Here is a 21,415-nt window from a genome sequence, read left to right as displayed (position 1 = left end):
ATAAAATCGTGGGTCCAGGGCCAGAGACAACGAGGCTGAGTCGGGCTGAGTATGCTAAACTAGAGAGAGCGTCGCTGGCAAGGGGGCAACAACTACAACAAGATGGACATATTTGACCGTGATTTAATTGTAATACACTTTTCAAAATGATGCCGAAGTAACAACATACTGATACCGGTTAGTAAAAACCATGAATTAATGCTTTGTCAAGTCTGCAGACAGACGGCAGGGGAAAAACCTTTTAAAATGCTTGTTTTCTAAATGGAGATTGGCTAAGCTAACGCAGTATATGCTCCGACCGTCCACACTCACAACAACGGCCTATACAGACATAAATAAAGCAGCGACTGTATTCACCATGACACAGGCAGTCTGTGGTTTGTACTTGTTTAACTTTTGTCTAGTTTCTGAACATATATGAGCTCTGAGTGCTAACAGCTAACGGCTGTGTTGTTTTTCTGGGGTCCTCTGAAGATCACGTCACGGCTCCGCCTACACTGCGTTACTATAGATACTGCCCCAGTTCCTAAACTGTAATGGAAATGCGCCATAAAGTGAGCCAGTCCTAACGAGGCCCAGCCATACCGAGCGGGGCCGAGCGAGGCCGTGTAGTGGAAACGCGCCATTAGTGGCGGAACTAAGTACAGGAAAGTACTTGGTGTGAACGCGGCTTATATAAGATAGTTAAGCACAAAGTACAATATTTCCCTTTGATTTGTAGTGGAGTATAAAGTGCAACGAAAAGAGCATTCTCAAGTACCTCAACATTACACCACTGCTTCTGCAAACATGTGGACTTTCAAGAGAAATCTTGACAGAAGTGTAATTAATCTTTGATGTGTTACTTAAGTTCATTGCATGGATGATGTCCGTGAGCAGAAGGCAGGCGTTCACCCTCATCAAGCACCGCCGATCCCTCGATGGAGATGGACACGTTGGGAGGTGTGGCGTCTTCTTTTGCTGCACTTCATGTGGGACATGGAGCTTCACGACACTCAGCATAGTCCTTTTCCCACGATATCTTTGCCTCCATTCTGTCAAAACATGTAAATCAGTGTTAACATCAAATCAAATCAAAATGTTGGTCGAGCCAAAGTGCTGTACATATAATAAAAATACCCTACAGTAAAGACACTTTACAGCAAATACAACAGCAGTTTGTTCAGAATATCAGTATGAGAAAAACGACACCCTCTGTCCTTAGACCCTCACATCGTACAAGGAAAAACTTCTTCCAGAAGCTCCATCAGGCGGGAGGGCGGCTTCCGTCTAACTTCAACGTGGTGCTGTTTAACAGACATGTCAATTACTGTAGCGAACACACATAACTGTAAGAACAGAAAGATACTGGAGACAAAGATTATACCTTAACTTCAATTTAACGCGCTACAGAAGGAGGCACCAACAGTTCAACTTCCCAGTAATCTTCCTGGATCACCCCTCTGGCCGCATCACAGACTGGCCCACAGAGCAGTGTCCATGGCAGCGAATGTGACATACCCTTTTTTTAGGAATCTGGCAGAGGTGGGGACTCGAGTCACATGACTTGACTCGAGTCCGACTCGAGTCACATGACTTGACTCGAGTCCAACTCGAGTCGCATATTTTTGGACTTGAGACTTGCTTGACTAACATTGATAAAAGACTTGACTTGACTTTGACTTGGTATTCATGACTTGAGACTTGATTTAAGCTTGAGACAGATGACTTGAAAGGACTTGACATTTTTTAATAAAATATTTGCATTTGTTTTTGTAGTGAGATATTACATTTAGTTTTTTTGAAACGTGATAGGGTGATTATAGCGGCGTGCGCGCAAACCTGGCAACCCACTAGACGGCAGGAGTGTCAGTTAACATGGCAGCGGCTAGCGTTACTCCACAAATAGTCAAGTTTGGATTTCAAGGATTATGTTGTCGATGACGCTAATAAGAAGAGAACAGCGGTATGCAGGGTCTGCAGCATAAAGATCAGTGACACGACCACCACAACATCCAACTTCATTCGTCACTACAAAAAACCCACAGAGAAAGGTGCGTGACGGTGTTGTGTTAGCTAGGAAGCTAACGTTAAGTTTAAGCTACGTTAGACTTGGTTTCAAATCGATTAAGCATTGCAAAGAGAAGACAAAACGGTAAATGAACACTAGAACCTCCAAGGGATTCATTTTGACTAACCCTGATACTGACGGGCTGTCAGGAGAGGGAGAGAGGAAAAGAGATGCGTCGTTTATTTCCCGTGTTATTATCAGAAGTTACTGTAAACTTTTGAATAATGTAGTTCATCTACTTTTAGTAGTTTGTTTAAATGTTTTATGTTGTTTTTGTTTGTAGAAGTTGTTATGATAAACTGAAGCAATTTCTAAATTAACCCAATTAACTGAGTTTTAAATCGTCCTACTTAGTTTATAAGGACATTATGAAGAGGAACAAATTAAATGATTTGAAAATGATATCTATGTAGGTGCTGACGCTGTTGGCGGTTCTAGTGTTAACAGACATTTAAATTAAATATGTGCAATGGCAAATGCCATATATGATTTTCTTACCTGGAATTCTGCCTTTTTGAACAGACTTTTTGATTGAGTCCTAGCTATATTGTCTGCAGTTCTAGGGTTAATATGAATCTAATATGATTGTCATCGAATTAGATTTCAAATGATTAACTGTGTATGTAATGAAGATCATAGTGTGGGTTGAATCCATTTTTATAACCACTGTCTTTTAACTGATTTAAATGCGGAAACTGGGCTTATTCATCAGAATTTCGTATGACTTGACTTGACTTGCTTGACCTGAGCAATGACTTGACTTGACTTGCTTGACTCTCACCACAGTGACTTGGGACTTACTTGATACTTGTAGGTCAAGACTTGAGACTTGCTCATGACTTGCACATGTAGGACTTACTCCCACCTCTGGAATCTGGTGCCACTATCTGTCTCAGTGTACACAGGAAATAAAAGCACACATGTGCATCACACACAGTCGGATGCATGTGAGTGAACTGACTTGACTCCCACAGTAAAGGAAAACTCAGTTTGGCGACACACTGCTTTACTACCGAGCAGGATTTGAAAATGTAGCGCGAACACCACCAACAAAAAAACTCTTCTGAACTACTAGTGCCCCACTGCCCCATGTTTTAATCAAAACGGTGAATTTCGCCAACTGTTAACTAATTTGAAGCAACTACTAAACCACTAAGTATTGCCATGACAGCAGGCTAAATTAGCTAGCACGCTAACTAGCTAAATTGCTAAGCTGAAACACTGACGTTAGCTAACATTTGTTTGATATCCACATTAACCTGTTAAGCCCTGAGCCTGTTTTTCAGGTCTCAGGCTCGAAAATGACATTCCCAGAACAAATAACCATATCTTCCCTTCTAAAAGGGTTAAATTAATAATATTTGTTCTCAAAGTAATGATAAACCTGTGAGTTGGATGTAGAAAAGTCAGAATCAATATAGATTTTTTTATTTTAAAGAAAATGTAGATTGAACATAGTAAAAAACTGTAAATTATAGTGTCCGTCCAAAAATTCTTTTTTACTTATAGTGAAAACTACCCTTGGATGATGGGTTAGTAGACTAAAAGCTTTAGGAATCCAAAGTACAACATATAAGTACCCTGTATCAAGATTGATGAAAAACAAGTGAAATTTGACCTTTTTAGAGAGATTTAGCAAAAGAAAACCACTTCTGGGGTCATTTGGGTGGATTTTCCATATCTCTGGCCCCCCTTGGTTGATTTTGATGAATGAAATCTCTTTATAACCGCTAGAGCCAATGGAATCGAGAGAAAGTTCTATACACACCAACACGTTAACAAATAAGGAGTGAGAGTGACGCGTGGCCAAAACCGGAAGCTGCATACACTCTGTTGGCTACCATTAGCAGCTAACTTCTTTTCTCCGATTTTTACATAAAAATGGAATTATGGATTATAAATAACTTTTTCAAAGCGACAGATACATTATTAACCTATGGATCAACCGATTCAGCCGCGTTTTTTCTTGTTTTAATGCCATTGAACACGTCTTTTGATCAGATTGACAGCTACGGTGAGACGATCTCCCGTAAAAGCTCCGTAAAGGTACGTGTTGTGATGTCTGTGTTTGCTTCCCCTGTCGCGAGTTCGGATCGCTCAGTAATGATACTATACCTATATAATCTGTGGAGTCTCAGCGTTAATCGGATATATTGTATGTGCAGTTCCGATAAGTAATAAGGGTATCTTTATCTTGAGTTCTGTGCTAAGTGCGTTAGCATTTTTTCGCTTAGTGCTAATTCAGAGGCTTGGTATTACCCTTGTGTTTTGTTTTGGTAAAAATGGTTCATATCTTCAGTTAGCTGAGATTCTTCCCGTTAATCTGGTGCTACACATTAATAGTTTCATAAATGTTAAGAAGCCCTGAGACACAGTCTCGAAACCTTTACTCTAGAGATGTGTGAGTCCTGATTCATCCGGATCATTAACCCGGATCCTAGTAATGAGCTGGACGTGACGAGTCTCCCCTCTCGATTAACCCGAGTCCTTTGAGTCCTACACCTGGTGACTTACAAATTAAAACTATAAATTGCGTCACTCGCTACTCTCCTTATAACATGTAAAATCACATTACAACGTACCCCAGTCCATCTGCCTAGCCTTTAGCAAGTAGGATAGCTGCCAGAAGTTATCGTTTGGCTCAGGGGAGTGGACGCGGATCAGTGAAACTTCCTGGAGACTCGTGCGGACTCAGAGCCGTAACCGTAGCAGATCCGGAGATCCAGGCAGACTCATCATGCACGAGTCAACAGCAGACTCAGATTCTCAAATCCTGACTCACTGAATCAAGGGAACTTCCTTCACTTCCTGCAGACTCGTGGGGACTCAGAGCCGTAACCGTATAGCAGATCCAGAGATCCAGTCTCGTCATGCACGAGCATAGCCGCGGGAACTGGGAAGTCATTTTACTTAGGGGGTGCGGACAAAAGTGGGGAGAGATTTCAAAAACAGTAACATGAAGTTTTTCAAATGTACACCATTCGCAGCCCCGCCTCCAGCACCCCTACTTCCCGCGGCTATTGTGCACGAGTCAACAGCAGACTCAGAGATTCTCAAATCCTGACTCACTGTGCAAAACATAGCAGACTCGTGCAGACTCAGAGCCGTAACCATATAGCAGCAGATCCAGTGATCCAGCAGACTCGTCGTCATGCACGAGTCAACAGCAGACTCAGATTCGCCAAATCGCAAAATAACCCTTTTTTCAATCAACATTTTTTATTAACTTGTTAAGCCCTGAGCCTGTTTTTCAGGTCTCAGGCTCGAAAATGACATTCCCAGAACAAATGACCATATCTTCCCTTCTAAAAGGGTTAAATTAATAATCTTTTTTCTCAAGGTAATGATAAACCTGTGAGTTGGATGTAGAAAAGTCAGAATCAATATAGATGTTTTTTATTTTAAAGAAAATTCAGATTTTACATAGTAAAAAACTGTAAATTATAGTGTCCGTCCAAAAATTCTTTTTTACTTATAGTGAAAACCACCCTTGGATGATGGGTTAGTAGACTAAAAGCTTTAGGAATCCAAAGTACAACATATAATAAGTACCCTGTATCAAGATTGATGCAAAACAAGTGACATTTGACCTTTTTAGAGAGATTTAGCAAAAAGAAACCACTTCTGGGGTCATTTGGGTGGATTTTCCATATCTCTGGCCCCCCTTGCTCGATTTTGATGGTTGACACCTCTTTCTGACCGTTAGAGCCAATAGAATCGAAGGGGGAGTCCCCCACACACACACGTTGTGAAGAGAAAAGGTGGGGGCTTCGCGCATGTAATTTTGCATCAGAGTGGACCTATCTCTAGCTTTGACATCTGGAAACGGAAAAGCAGTTTTAATGCTTATGGATTATCAGAAATCATTTCAAAGGGACACAGACACATTAGATTAACCTATGGATTAAATTCAGCAGCGTTTTTATCGTTTTAATGCCATTGAAGACCACTTTGGAGAGACTACAGAGCCAAGGTAAAAATGTTAGCATTTTTAGCTACCTAGCGTCACCTGTTTTGATGTCCGTTTTTGCTTATAACGTCGCAAATACGTATAATTCAGTGGTAATGTCGGTGTCAAACGATTCTGTGTCACCTCACAATGTGAATCGATGTGTTGGATGTGGTGAAAAGATAAATAATAAGGTTTTGTGAGTGATTTTCGGTGCAGTAATGTGTTAGCATTTTTCGCTCGTTGCTAATTCAGAGGCTCAGTGTTAGCATTGTGGGTTTTCTTTTGAAAATAAAAATAAAAATGATCAGTTTGATGAGTTTCTTCCCGTTACATGGATATAAAACATTCATAGTTTTATTAAAGTGGACCTATCATGCTATATTTGAATAATATAGTGTAGGACCATACCTATATAAGGCATATTCATACTTTTTTTTTTTCAAAATACCAAACAGATCATGCATTTTAGCCATGCCTCATTTTGCTCAATTTGACGTTTTTTAGCTCTGTTTTTGCAAGGGCTGATTCTGTGAGAACAGCACCATCTAGAGGCCTGGCATATGTACTACAGCGTCTCCAGCGCTTTCGAACGGCAATGGCCGTGGCTGTCTCCGCCTGATTGGTGGAGTTGGCCCAATAGCCGTAGCGCCACCGTCCTGACGTCAGGACAGTGTTCAAATCTGGATCAGTTTTTATCAGATCCATTGCCGCCCCTTTTTTAGAGATTTGGGTATGGAGGAAAATAGAGAGGGTTGTGTTTTCTGACACTTGGTGAGTTCCCTGGAACACCGGGGACACATATTCATGTATAAAAGACTTACAAAAGTGCATTTTGCATGATAGGTCCCCTTTAAATGAACATGCCCTCAGACACTGTTTCCTGCAAGATGTTGCGGCAGTACCCCGGTACCGGGGTCTCTCGGGCTTAACAGGTTAAAGCAAAAGACACTGTGTAGCGGAGGTTAATGTAACGTTAATTTAATATGCTCATGAAATGCAACAACTTTTCGGTTTCACCGGTAGGATTTCTACCCTCTTGGTGATGCTGACTCAAAGGACTCGTATGATCCGGATCTCTTCAATGACCGACTCAGAAGACTCAGAGTCCGTAAAAGGATCCGGATTTGCCATCTCTACTTTACTCACATTGCCCTGTACATTTTACTAGCTTTTCACAGGTTGTAGGTCAACACATTACTTTAGTTAACATTTACTTGGTGCTATGATTTAAATGTACTTATCAAAATGAAGATACAAAATTACTTGCAAATTCAAGTTAACTCATTAAATAAAAGCAGAGATTTTGAGTAAAAGAAAATGATTAGTAATTTCTTGTATAATTTAAACACATAATCATAGTATTATTATCGTTTTTATCAGTGTAGTTACCTTTAAACTTCATACAGTAACAAGTACATTCATTTGAACATCATGTATTATGGTGACCTGCCTTCCCACTTTTATCAATTATTACTGTTTTTTCCACTTGTTACATCACTCTTTCACCTGATTACACCTTTCCCTACTCTTTCCCCCATTTCATCAAATGTTTTCCTCTCACCCATCCCTCTCTTTAGCTCCAACAGTAATTGCCGCCTCTGACCATTTGACACCATTAGCCGTGAAGCCGACAAGCAGAAAGACATTAAACCTGAAAACACACTACATGACCAAACAGACTGTGAAACAATTGGAGCAAACACACCTAAAGCTAGGCGCAGCTGCATGCCCACTGACACAGCGGCTGTTTGAGTTCTGGGGATTTCAGTAAGCCTACTCAGAAATCCCATAAAGCTGAGGTCAGGCAAGACAATTTAGCTAGAGTTTAGCTTGGGGAGGAGATAAAAAGGCTTCACTTTTAACAAGAGGAAGAGGAACCTGAAATGAATGTGTAGCTGTTATTGCAGAAATGGTTTGTCAGGGTAGAGAAAAATAGTTTTTTAGTACTATGCAGCAAATAAGAAATTCCAAATACACGATAGAGTAATTTTGATTTGTTAGGGCCTGGCAATGCAATGTTAAAAAGTTAGCAATGAAATGTTACATTTCGTTATAGAAAACAAAATGCAACTAGTGTAAAAAAGCTTGTTATTTAATGTCCTAGTATTTGTTTTTGACCAGGATTACTGAAAAACGACTCTCCTGAATGTCATTAAAGTCGGTGGTAAGTGCCAAATTAGAAACCATTAAACCTCGGAGCAGATATTTCTTTCACATTGTGAGAAGGGCATTTGTGCTGCCTTGTTGCTATGTGGGAAATCTGGAAAATAAGTTTGCGACTTGGGCAACCTAAATGAAACTACATGAAGGCTTAACAACAGTTCTCGTTTGTAGCATCCTTGTTGTTTCTACTATACAATTTCAACACACCAAAGTTGGAGAAAACACCACTAACCTTGTTTCCGAAAATGGGACCATAATAAATGAATTGTTGGCCTTGACCGGTCTGCTACAAATGCCATTTTAGTTCTAGTTTAAATCCTTGGTGCGGAGTTTCGTACAAACCTCTAAGAATCTAGAAATCTAAGAGTTTTAAATAACTTATACCATGATTTTTTAGGAGCAGGTCTAATGTTGCAGAATAAAAGTTGCCAATGCCTGATGAATGCCTAAAATGTGTTGAGGATCAAAGAAAGATATATCAAGTCTTCAAAAATGCCCTAATATTTTTTTTTAAGCCTTAACATTACCTTAAGGGGACACTGATTCTCGTAATTATTACTAAGAACAAGTTAATTGAGATCATCTCTTTACTGACCTAGTACTGTAGGAGACAAGCCACATCTCAGAGGTGGTATTCCTTTTGGATACACTGTACCAGTTTGTACTGCTGGATGTGACAGTGCAGGCACAGTTGGAGGAAATGATCCCAGAAAGTGAGTCTGATGGTCCCGATGTGGAAGTTGGCATGGCGCCTTCTGTAATCCATACAGTTGACATGCTGCTGCGTTCCAGGAAGCCCCGGCTGTACAAGCACTCCAAACTGTCCAAATAGTTCAAATGACCCAGACGCAACAGGAAATTCATATAAAATCTAAAGAGGGCAAACAAATAATTGGTCACATTCTTAACACAATAACAATTTCTTTGCCAGGGCCAGAATACTGTACACAAAACTACCTCCTCACTATATCGACCCTTCATATCACTGCAGTGAGCATTTCTAGGAATATAGTGTTCAGTTTAAGGGAAAATGTAAGCATATTTCCCATAACATCAATGTGGGAGGAATATGTCATGCTGTAATTCAACCATGAGTCAGGGCTAAAATGTTGGATAACATGCACAACGTATTTATTCTTACCCTTGAATCACACATTTTTACCATTTTAAATGTTACAATTCAATTGAAAAGGTTTCAACTGTAAGGACAGGTCCATTTTTAAGGACATTACAGGCAAAAATATCGTTTTTTCATGTACTTGTTATTTTGGTCTATTTTGCTTCCATGTTTTCTTTCACTCTAATGGAAATAAAACTTCCAAGAAACACATATAAATGGTGTTCGTTTTACTACCATGTCTGATTTCATCTATAGATTTAAAGCTAATCTGCATATTTAAACATAACATTTCAGGGGAAAATACTGACTTGACATAAGTAACTATCTGGGGAAGTTGTGAGGTGATGTGTTTTTTAGTTTTATCCGTTTCACCTGCAATGCCTTGGTAACTGCATGCAAATTAGCGCATTTTAATTAGGCCTAGTTAACGCCTAATTTGCATATTAATGTGGCGATTGTGATGACGTTATTAGATACACATTTTACTGTATTCACTTTAAGTGTCTCCCCTTAAGTACAGTACATTAGCCTGTATGCCCATGATAAATTGCCTTAGCTAAACATTGAGCTAACTTAACCATTAGCAAGTAGCCTATCTTAGTTAACTATATTTGTTATTGTCTTTTAGCTAATTAGCTGTAAACTCGAGGCACTGACAGTTTAGTCATTTGTTCATCACCACTCACCTTCAAAATAAGCCAAGAAAGCCGGCATAACATGGGACTGTAAAGTGGGAGGTGCTGCTGTCTGTCTGTCTGTCTGAAGCATGGATGTATAATAAGAACTGGATACAGCGTGGGAGGCGGGGCCTCATTCATTCCTATGAGAGTTGCTCATTCGCGCATGATGATAAAATGGCCCAACTTTTGAGAGAGCGAAACGTCACAGATTACCCGGCATGCCTGAGAAGTACCCGTATGTGCGCTCATAGCGCATGCGCAACTTTAACCATGCCCCCCAAAATGCTCGTTCACATCAAGCACGTCAATTTGCGTACACGTAACAGCACCGCACGTTCATGACAGCATGGTAATGTTTGTTATGATAGATTTGATATTAACGAGGCTGCAGTTAGCAGCTAGCGGTTAGCTAGTAATTATGCTAATTTACACATCAATCGTTATGTACTTTTATATTACGCTGTAACAGGATCTAGTGATATCCAAGCAACAGAGCTTCATTTAGCATGAAATAATTATTGCACTGTATATATATATATATATATATATATATATATATATATATATATATATATATATATATATATATATATATATATATATACACACATACACACACAGTGCAATAAGCTTCTTAGTGCAATAAGAAGCTACAGGGACGTTAATCTACGTCGGTAATATTAACTTTATTTAATACAACATTTACGGTACAAGATTTAATCATACAGCCCATGTAGTATAATATTTTACAAATGATGAATTACAGCAAACATGTGCAATATATCCATTATTACAGCTCCGTGGGCTGGCAGTAAGGCGATATGGGTCCGTTCTTATTGTGCATCCATGGGTAAAGATAAACTCATGTAGTGCTGAACACGTAACATGAACGTGCCGGACGGCGCGGTCCCGTGGGTTAGATGCGCGTTCATAATGCAGAGGGAAATAACTCTCAGAATAACGTTATTAGCACATTTTACAACTTGAGGAACGAATGTTTTTAATAAGGGCTATACAAGTGTTCATACTGGGTAGTTTATTTAGTTTAAAAAAAATTATCCAACGATTTACAGACCACTCTTTCCCCATGTAAGTCAATGGGAAAAAGTGTTTCCGGGCCTGGCAACCAAAAGGAAGTGTAGTACCGCCGTTTGGCCAGCACGAATATTTTCATCAGAGTCCGGCGCACTTCCTGGGGGCTTGGTCTGAAGGGACTGCCGATGTCCGCACCGCTGTGCAGGAGACGTGGAGGGAGGGAGGGAGAGCTACGGAACTTCACAGTCTAATCTCCCGACCTAATATTTTAATTTTGTATTCAATCAATATATTTTTGGAAAGGGAAACTGTGCGCAAACAGCAGTAGATATATATTCATTTATAAAAAATAAAAAAGGGGAAAAAAAGGGCACTTTCTCTGGAGGAAGAAAAAGGGCAGGGGCTCAAGCCCACTTTGATGTCTCTGTGTGCACTTGCCTGGTCCTGAGAGTGCACAACAGACACAGCCTGTTTTTGCAACAGGGCCTGAATCTTTGTTGAAAGGAAACCTATCTCCTCCTGGGATGATAGATTTGCCTCTCTTACCCCTAGATTCCACCGGGTCCGTCTGCGCCGCGTTACGGCTGCGCCGCAGTTTTGGTCCGGCCTCCTCCGGCGTCATACCCTACCAGGCGCGTTTCAGAAGCATTTCAGAAGCGGAGCGTCTTGCCTGCCGGCTCGCAGTTTTTGTTGATTTGGGCATATTTCCTGGACAGGCTACTTTGTACAGACAAAGTTAATAATAACTGTAATATTCCAGTTATAAACGACATGAATCAAAGATGTGTTGCTGTATTTTAGTGGTAAAAAAATGCATTCATCATCATAATTATTATATATAATTTACACAGTGCCTGTAAACCGGAGGAGAACGCTGGCATTTCTCCTCCTACTTGAAAGACTACGGAGGGATAGGGTCTGCAAAATGAGTTTGTGTGTGTGTATATATAGGTCTATATAGCTCTGAACGTTCCACTTCCTGCCTGCCCGACATTACGTTACGGCTGCGTCGCGTAAAAAATAGGATTCATCCTAATTTTAGAGGAGCCCTGCGCCGAGACGCTTCTGGGACGCTTCTGAGCCGTAACACGCCGCGTGTGGTGGAATAGCACCCATTGACTAGAGTGGCCGCGATCGCCGTGAGCGCCACGGCGCAGCCGTAACGCAGCCGTAACGCGCCGCAGACGGACCCGGTGGAATCTAGGGGTCACCCCTAGATTCCACCGTGTCCGTCTGCGCCGCGTTGCGGTTTTGGTCCGGCCTCCTCCGGCGTCATACCCTACCAGGCGCGTTTCAGAAGCATTTCAGAAGCGGTGCGTCTTGCCTGCCGGCTCGCAGTTTTTGTTGATTTGGGCATATTTCCTGGACAGGCTACTTTGTACAGACAAAGTTAATAATAACTGTAATATTCCAGTTATAAACGACATGAATCAAAGATGTGTTGCTGTATTTTAGTGGTAAAAAAATGCATTCATCATCATAATTATTCTATATATATAATTTACACAGTGCCTGTAAACCGGAGGAGAACGCTGGCATTTCTCCTCCTACTTGAAAGACTACGGAGGGATAGGGTCTGCAAAATTAGTTTGTGTGTGTGTATATATCTATATATATATGCTATATATGCTCTGAAAGTTCCACTTCCTGCCTGCCCGACCTTACGTTACGGCTGCGCCGCGACAAAAATATACGATATATACACACACACAAACTAATTTTGCAGACCCTATCCCTCCGTAGTCTTTCAAGTAGGAGGAGAAATGCCAGCGTTCTCCTCCGGTTTACAGGCACTGTGTAAATTATATATATAGAATAATTATGATGATGAATGCATTTTTTTACCACTAAAATACAGCAACACATCTTTGATTCATGTCGTTTATAACTGGAATATTACAGTTATTATTAACTTTGTCTGTACAAAGTAGCCTGTCCAGGAAATATGCCCAAATCAACAAAAACTGCGAGTCGGCAGGCAAGACGCTCCGCTTCTGAAATGCTTCTGAAACGCGCCTGGTAGGGTATGACGCCGGAGGAGGCCGGACCAAAACCGCAACGCGGCGCAGACGGACCCGGTGGAATCTAGGGGTCAGGATGAGCAAGAAGCAGCATACGGCCAAGCTGCGACTTCTCCTCATCCACGTGAACGAGAAGATCGTTCCAAAGAGCCCTTCCGTAGACACAGGGGCTCCCAGGAGATCATCACAGTCTTTTTTTGGAAAGTGCCACGCAGCGTGATCCCACTGTGGCCAGGGACATCACACGGCAAGCAGCGGCGGCCACACCGTGGAACAGGATATTAATTTGGCCGATGCTGCTCGCCACGACGCCTCCACACACTGCCAGATATCTGGCAACGGGGGCGAAACGAAGGCTGGCTGCGCCGGGCGGACCGGGCCGTAGAACCCCTGGTGGAGGCGGCTCACCGGTTTCGGCGGCAGTGGTGGAGGGTATGAGGTGTGATTTGTGCCAAAGAACGAACTCACTGAGCAGACAATCGTGACGTCTGCGTCTGAAGTTACTTTACTTTGGTAGTTATCACCAAATAACCCAGCAATGTTACAGCTACGTTGCTGTTCAAGCTAGACTCTATTTCAATATAGTTTTGGTATTAAAATAATGTTACACCTCTTGTATGCCCTGAATGCAAAAACAACCACAGACAAGAATATATATTTGTAATTATCAAAATGATAACAAAGGCTGAAAAAACAGGAGAAGCCTGTCTTCCCTTGGTCTCCAGGAGAAAACGCCAAGTTTTCATAGTTTTGTGTGTGAAATAGATCGCTGCAGTGAACACGACTTTATGTATTTGTTTATGGTTTATTTGATTTGGAGGGATGCAGTATACATAGAAGTTCAGAGAAGAGGCAACCCCTATATATTGTTTATTTTATTTCATTTCATTTTGGCACCATGGCAGAGGCAAATATAGAGTTAATGTGCGGAGATTATAATGTCCCGTTTACTAAAATATGTATTCTTTTATGATGTTTAGTTGACAAAATAGTCACTGTGCTACATTTTGCTGCACTCAAGCGTACATCTGAAGACAAGAGTTGTGTCCCCCTTTGGCCACAAGGGGGAGTATATATATATTGTATATATATATATTTTGTATAGATGTTGCAACTATACAGAGCTTTGGCAATACTATATGTAACTGAGGTCATGCTAATAAAGCTATTGAATTGAGTATACCTTTAAGGTCAGTGTATGTTTTGGTCATTGGATTTTCTTTTCACAAATGGAAATTCAAAAACAAAAAACGACTGGATATTTGATTTTCGTTTTCAAATTGAAAAACCAAAATTGAAATACAAGGCGTTTTTCTTTATCACGGTCAAAAAGGGATTTACTAAACTTAAAAAACGGGATGATTTTCATTTTCTACTTCTCAAAACAAAAAATAAAATCACTAGAAAACAGAAACAAAAAACCCCCCCGTTTTTTCATATTCTGCTACCGGAAGTTACCTTACAAAATAAGAGCACAACAAAAGCACTCGTAGGCTATGCTAAAATCACACTTTGAATCACTACAGTATCCTGTTGAAGGAACTGTGATTATTATAAACAAGGGGAATTTAGCGATCACAATGAAAACGGCCAAGACACACTTTGAGCCCAGAAAATGAATGTTATAAAGGGCTGTAAATATAATAGGCCTATTTCTAAAATGGACAACATTGTTAGGAGATTTAAACTATACAGCGATTCTGCACTGCGGTCAACTCAGCCGTCTGGGTGATGAAGTAAAAAGATATGATTCTACACTGTATTGAAGTAAACATATATTGTTTGAACTGTTTTATGTAATCACAAACGGGTTTTGATAATCACTTAGAAAAAGAATGTTATTCTCACTTTTAAATTCACTGACTTAGAGATTCTGTGTTTCACACACCAACATTGATCCTTATCACCACTAAGAGCCAGATGCGGTCACTAAGTCGTTAAAAGACATCGTAAAATAAGTGGAGAAGAGTTTAAATGTCTGTGGGAGAATGGTTTAGGTGAAAATATCCCCTGGGAAGGAATGTAGAGTAAGATAAGGTAAAGATAAACATTGACTTTTGACCTAGTGTGGTTTGGGGTCTCACTCTGTTCGGAACTCTGATTGACCTCGGCCAGAAGCGAATCCAGCCAATCAGGGCACTTGGGGGAGGTGGTCAGTTTAAACAGCTCCTCCCCAGGGGCTCTCTAATTCGCTTGGGAGAAAAGTGGGAAGGAAGAATCGACAAATCTCCGCCCCAAAGACAGATAGAAATACTGATGTTTGTGTGTGTAAAATTGCTTTTGGGTTTGGTGAGTGGTTTGATCCCGATATCTGTATCCGCTTCGCATCACAGACCTGAAGTCCAATTTCTTTTTGTTTGATGAGTTGGTTTGATCCCGACACATTTATCCGCTTCGCATCACAGACCTAAAAGCCCGGAGTACCCGGAGTACTCTGTATAACTTGTATATGTGTTTGGTTTCCTACTAGAAGTAAACTCAGATAATTTGTTATAACTTTGATTCCGGTGTTTTCAATTCCTTTCTTAATTTAATAGAGATCCAGCCTCATCCAACGAACGGCGCGTAGCAGAGGTATTCTACTCCAACAGTGACCAGATGTCCCGCTTTGTGCGGTATTGCACAGCATTTTCACGACTTTTGGTGCGTCCCGCAAATTGAGACGATGTCCCGCATATTTCATTTTGATTGGCTAAAACGCTTTTCTAAAATCTGATTAATGACATGAGTCAGATGCGGAGAAAGGCCGGCTCGGTTCGCTGACGGCCGGCACCGCCCTTTATTATTATATGTTTTAAACTTTATATAGTCTATGGTTTTAAACGGCATCATGTAATGCGCTGACAGGCGACAGAGGTTCACAGTGTACCCCCCCCCCCCCCCCCCCCCCCCCCCGCTGACAGTTCACGAGCGTCCATAGTGTCTCTCCACCCCCCGTTGACAGTTCACGCGTCGACATTGCATTTACATGTCCCACGGGCCACATTGTCCCACACAAACATACTCTAGAGCAGAAGTGGCTTGATTTTGTTCTCAGCAGGGGACTTTGACAGAGGATTTCTCAAAAAGTAAAGAGTAAAATTACTTCAATGTATTGTAGTAGTAGGCTAACTAATACAAAGTCAAACAGTATCAATTTCATTAAGAACTAATGGTAAAATTGTCTTTTTATCACTCATCAAAGATAGCAGATAAACATGCATTATGTAGGCTACTATGGAGGGGACTCTGACAGAGGATTACTCAAAAAGTACACAGTAAAAGTACTTCATTTCATTTCTGGTAGCAGTCAAACTAGTACCGAGTCCAACAGTGTCATTTTTATTAAGAACTTTTGGTAAAAAACTCTAGAGTATGTTTGTGCCACAAGTGGGACAGAACTCTGTCCCACTTGTGGCTTTCTGGCACCATGGTCACCTCAGCCGTCTCTCGAGTTTGATTTTTCAAATCAGCTGCTCTTCATTTTTTTCCCTGCTATATTCAATGAGTGATACAAATATTTTTGTCCACAAGTTCTTAATAAAACTGACACTGTTGGACTCAGTACTAATTTGACTGCTACTGTTACACCACTCAGACCGCAAGGGTATTATAGGTGTAGAAAACGTTCATTTATTAACTTCCACAAGGCACATGTGCAATATGTCAGCATCTCAAACGATCTCAAAGCACAACACACAGACACACTTCTTCTGTTCATCTCCAGCATAAAACAATGATGAACCATCAGGTGATCTGTCCCCTTGTGTTATAAACATGCATGTGCAGGTAGACAACCTCAACCTTATGGGTGCTACACTACCAGAAAAATGAAATTAAGTACTTTTACTGTGTACTTTGTGAGTAATCCTCTGTCAGAGTCCCCTCCATAGTAGCCTATCCAGGCCAGTCTCTAAAGAAGTTCCAAGGTGTAAAAATGCTGCTGCCGGAGTACTGACTGGAAGTATTGCTGATATCATGTCTACATCCTCTTAAAATACTCTGTCCAACAATATCAGTCTCAGGAAGAAATGTTTTTTAACGCTTATTAAAAGAAAAACATGCATTCTTGTACTCGGGAGGGGACATTGACAGAGGATTACTGGAAAAGTACACAGTAAGTACTTCATAGTAGCTACTTGTGGGGGTAGTTTCAGTAGTACTGAGTCCAACAGGATCAATCTCACGAAGAACTAATGGCAACAAAAAATAATTCCCTCATCAAACTTAGCAGAAGTGGCTTGATTTTGTTCTCAGCAGGGGACTTTGACAGAGGATTACTCAAAAAGTACACAGTAAGTACTTCATAGTACTTGTGGGAGTAGTTTCACTACTAGCCTACTGAGTCCAACAGGATCGATCTCACGAAGAACTAATGGCAGAAAAAATAATAACAAACTCGAGAGACGGCTGAGCTGACCGCAGTGCAGAATTGCTGTATAGTTTAAATCTCTTAACAATGTTGTCCATTTTAGACATAGGCCTATTATATTTACAGCCCTTAATAACATTCATTTTCTGGGCTCAATATGTGTCTTGGCTGTTTTCGTTGTGAAAACAAATGGACCGTAGATACACGGATTGACCGTGGTCAGTGTATGTTTTGGTCATTGGATTTTCTTTTCACAAATGGAAATTCAAAAACAAAAAACGACTGGATATTTGATTTTCGTTTTCAAATTGAAAAACCAAAATTGAAATACAAGGCATTTTTCTTTATCACGGTCAAAAAGGGATTTACTAAACTTAAAAAACAGGATGATTTTCATTTTCTACTTCTCAAAACAAAAAATAAAATCACTAGAAAACGGAAACAAAAAAAAACCCCGTTTTTTCATATTCTGCCACCGGAAGTTGTCTTTCAAAATAAGAGCGCAGATGAGGACGGTCAATCCGTGTATCTACGGTCCATTTGTTTTCACAACGAAAACAGCCAAGACACATATTGAGCCCAGAAAATTAATGTTATTAAGGGCTGTAAATATAATAGGCCTATGTCTAAAATGGACAACATTGTTAGGAGATTTCAACTATACAGCGATTCTGCACTGCGGTCAGCTCAGCCGTCTCTCGAGTTTGTTATAATTTCTTCTGCCATTAGTTCTTCGTGAGATCGATCCTGTTGGACTCAGTAGGCTAGTAGTGAAACTACTCCCACAAGTACTATGAAGTACTTACTGTGTACTTTTTGAGTACTCCTCTGTCAATGTCCCCTCCTGAGAACAAGAATGCATCTTTCTCTGCTATTTTGAATCAGCGTTAAAACACCTTTCTTCATGAGACTGATATTGTTGGACAGAGTATTTTAAGAGGATATGGTAGACATGATATCAGCAATACTTCCAGTCAGTAGTCCGGCAGCAGCATTTTTACCCCTTGGAAAGTCTTGCCCGCTATTTAAATTGACTTTGATTGAAGTTAATAACAATATTGATATAATATAGATATATAGATATAGCATATTTTATGCAGTCTTTCTGAACACTTTTAAAATAAAATACTGCAAATTAAGAATATTTGTAATGTTCTGCACAGATAGTGCCTTAACTTGAATTTGAAAACACGTGGCAGCTTTATTAATACAGCAGATGAAAAGATTTGTGGAAGGATACATTCTTCATGGGCTTTAATGGCTCTCTAGATAAAGGGCGTTTTATGGTTGCTTGTATTATCCTCAGATAGGGGTTTGTTTAAATAACTAGTGACATTTTAATAAATATTGCAAAAAAGGGCTCCAAAAAAGGCATATATATCCTGGCCGGCTTAGCCAGTGTGTATTTTTTCAAGCACCACAAGATTCATAGTTTATAAAGTACAATTCTGGGCCATTGATTGTGTCATTTCTCCAAACTCATACAGTAAAAATGGCTGTTTTTGAAGCCTTAAAATGGTGCAGGAAAAGGACTTTACATTGTATTATACTTAAAGACAGGACTATTCAGTTAAGTGAAGAGAAAAAATGAAAGAAAACTGTTATAATGGGTGATGTAACATTAATGACAGACATAATATGAGGTCCTTGGCACACATTTTGTGATCATGGGGCATTACCCTTACAGCATCAGGACAATATCATATGGAGTCAGGTGCTGGAGGCGTTGACTGGGACTGATGGAAGGATGAGGCTGATGAGACTGAAGAATCTGCGAGGAACGAATTAGCGGCTGAGAAATAGTTATATATTAAAAGACAGCAGCATCATTAAGAGGCCAACCAGAGTGACAGAGTGTGTTACTTTGCTGAAGGATATTTGTGACCAGCTATCCAGGCCAGTCTCTAAAGACTTTCCAAGGTGTAAAAATGCTGCTGCCGGAGTACTGACTGGAAGTATTGCTGATATCATACCATCCTCTTAAAATACTCTGTCCAACAATATCAGTCTCAGGAAGAAATGTTTTTTAACGCTTATTAAAAGAAAAACATGCATTCTTGTACTCGGGAGGGGACATTGACAGAGGATTTCTCAAAAAGTACACAGTAAAATTACTTCAATGTATTGTTAGTAGTAATATCCTTCAGCAAAGTAACACACTCTGTCACTCTGGTTGCCCTCTTATGATGCTGCTGTCTTTTAATATATAACTATTTCTCAGCCGCTAATTCGTTCCTCGCAGATTCTTCAGTCTCATCAGCCTCATCCTTCCATCAGTCCCAGTCAACGCCTCCAGCACACTTCCAGTGTCTGATTCCATATGATATTGTCCTGATGCTGTAAGGGTGATGCCCCATGATCACAAAAGGATCCCTCTAGAGTCTGAGTGCCAAGGACCTCATATTATGTCAGTCATTAATGTTACATCACCCATTATAACAGTTTTCTTTCATTTTTTCTCTTCTCTTAACTGAATAGTCCTGTCTTTAAGTATAATACAATGTAAAGTCCTTTTCCTGCACCATTTTAAGGCTTCAAAAACAGCAATTTTTACTGTATGAGTTTGGAGAAATGACACAATCAATGGCCCAGAATTGTACTTTATAAACTATGAATCTTGTGGTGCTTGAAAAAATACACACTGGCTAAGCCGGCCAGGATATATGCCTTTTTTGGAGCCCTTTTTTGCAATATTTATTAAAATGTCACTAGTTATTTAAACAAACCCCTATCTGAGGATAATACAAGCAACCATAAAACGCCCTTTATCTAGAGAGCCATTGAAGCCCATGAAGAATGTATCCTTCCACAAATCTTTTCATCTGCTGTATTAATAAAGCTGCCACGTGTTTTCAAATTCAAGTTAAGGCACTATCTGTGCAGAACATTACAAATATTCTTCATTTGCAGTATTTTATTTTAAAAGTGTTCAGAAAGACTGCATCAAATATGCTATATCTATATATCTATATAATATCAATATTGTTATTAACTTCAATCAAAGTCAATTTAAATAGCGGGCAAGACTTTCCAAGGGGTAAAAATGCTGCTACCGGACTACTGACTGGAAGTATTGCTGATATCATGTCTACCATATCCTCTTAAAATACTCTGTCCAACAATATCAGTCTCATGAAGAAAGGTGTTTTAACGCTGATTCAAAATAGCAGAGAAAGATGCATTCTTGTTCTCAGGAGGGGACATTGACAGAGGAGTACTCAAAAAGTACACAGTAAGTACTTCATAGTACTTGTGGGAGTAGTTTCACTACTAGCCTACTGAGTCCAACAGGATCGATCTCACGAAGAACTAATGGCAGAAGAAATTATAACAAACTCGAGAGACGGCTGAGCTGACCGCAGTGCAGAATCGCTGTATAGTTGAAATCTCCTAACAATGTTGTCCATTTTAGACATAGGCCTATTATATTTACAGCCCTTAATAACATTCATTTTCTGGGCTCAATATGTGTCTTGGCTGTTTTCGTTGTGAAAACAAATGGACCGTAGATACACGGATTGACCGTCCTCATCTGCGCTCTTATTTTGAAAGACAACTTCCGGTGGCAGAATATGAAAAAACGGGGGGTTTTTTTGTTTCTGTTTTCTAGTGATTTTATTTTTTGTTTTGAGAAGTAGAAAATGTAAATCATCCCGTTTTTTAAGTTTAGTGAATCCCTTTTTGACCATGTTAAAGAAAAACGCCTTGTATTTCAATTTTGGTTTTTCAATTTGAAAACGAAAATCAAATATCCAGTCGTTTTTTGTTTTTGAATTTCCATTTGTGAAAAGAAAATCCAATGACCACAACATACACTGACCGACCGTCCTCATCTGCGCTCTTATTTTGAAAGACAACTTCCGGTGGCAGAATATGAAAAAACGGGGGGTTTTTTTGTTTCTGTTTTCTAGTGATTTTATTTTTTGTTTTGAGAAGTAGAAAATGTAAATCATCCCGTTTTTTAAGTTTAGTGAATCCCTTTTTGACCATGTTAAAGAAAAACGCCTTGTATTTCAATTTTGGTTTTTCAATTTGAAAACGAA

Source organism: Trematomus bernacchii, unplaced genomic scaffold (assembly GCF_902827165.1).
Source record: "Trematomus bernacchii unplaced genomic scaffold, fTreBer1.1, whole genome shotgun sequence".
NCBI lineage: Eukaryota > Metazoa > Chordata > Actinopteri > Perciformes > Nototheniidae > Trematomus > Trematomus bernacchii.
The sequence above is the reverse complement of the archived record's forward strand: the minus strand, read 5'-3'. Positions refer to the sequence as shown.